Raw genomic sequence first — 1,237 nt, forward strand, 5'->3', positions numbered from 1 at the left:
CAACTGGAAGTAATAGGCTTATGCATTTAACTAGGACTGTAGGGGGACATCTTCAACCAACCAGCAGACATAACTCTAGTGGGCCATGGTATATGGAGAGCTGCAGCACACAGAGGCTCACTTACTTGCTTTGGTCCAGTCAGCATTCACAAGAAATCTGCTGTTCACTCACCCATCATTGTCCCTAAGGGGCAGGAAATTCAGGCAACTAAGGCAGCTTCCCCTAGGACAGAAGAGGGCTACTGAGCCTCTGAGCCTCCCAACTACTTGTGAAGTGGGCCATGGCGAGCGATTTCTATCTGCGTTATTACATTGGGCACAAGGGGAAGTTCGGCCATGAGTTTCTCGAGTTCGAGTTCCGCCCTGATGGGAAACTGAGATAGGCAAACAGCAGCAATTATAAAAATGATGTCATGATCAGAAAAGAAGCCTACGTACACAAAAGCGTGATGGAAGAGCTAAAGAGGATAATCGATGACAGTGAAATCAGGAAAGAAGATGATGCATTATGGCCCCCTCCTGACAGAGTTGGCCGACAGGAGCTTGAAATTGTAATTGGTGATGAACACATCTCTTTTACCACATCAAAAATTGGTTCTCTTATTGATGTAAATCAGTCCAAGGATCCAGAGGGTCTAAGACCTCAAGTGTCTCGTCTTCATTCTCATTGGATTACACTTCAAGATTAAGCCAATTTAAATTGTATGGATTTAAATTTGTACTGTAAAGTGTCTTTCAGTGGGGTCACTTTCCATATCTCTCATTGGTTTTATGTGTGTCAGATTTTTTACAGAGTGAATTTAATAAATGCTTAAAAAAAAAACACCCCACCATACTTGTGAAGTGAAGACACTGCGAGGGTTGAACTACAACACCTGGTGATCTCCGGAAGGAAATTGTGCACTGGCATTTCTTCCCAGGGATCACAGGGATTCTAGTTTAACCCGGGGGCCAGCGCTGTCCGGAGACACTTCTGGGTCACGTGGCCAGCGTGACAAAGCTGCTCTGGTGAGCCTGCACCAGCGCAGCACACGGAAATGCCGTTTACCTTCCCGCTATAAAGCGGTACCTATTTATCTACTTGCACTTAGAGGTGCTTTCGAACTGCTAGGTGGGCAGGAGCTGGGACCGAAAGATGGGAGCTCACTCCGCCGCGGGGATTCGAACCTCCGACCATACGATCGGCAAGTCCGAGGCACTGAGGTTTTACCCACAGCGCCACCCGCGTCCCTTTCAA

At 47.2% G+C, this 1,237-nt stretch overlaps 1 pseudogene across 1 annotated transcript; it reads left to right on the forward strand.

Annotated features, from left to right (window-relative positions):
* Nucleotides 1-281: 281 nt before the first annotated feature.
* On the forward strand, nucleotides 282-805 carry LOC307204153 (protein mago nashi homolog pseudogene; annotated as a pseudogene). Its single transcript has one exon. The product of its transcript is annotated as a protein mago nashi homolog pseudogene (transcript).
* Nucleotides 806-1,237: the final 432 nt, after the last annotated feature.

This window comes from Podarcis cretensis (assembly GCF_951804945.1).
Source record: "Podarcis cretensis genome assembly, chromosome: 1".
In the NCBI taxonomy this organism is placed as follows: Eukaryota; Metazoa; Chordata; class Lepidosauria; order Squamata; family Lacertidae; genus Podarcis; species Podarcis cretensis.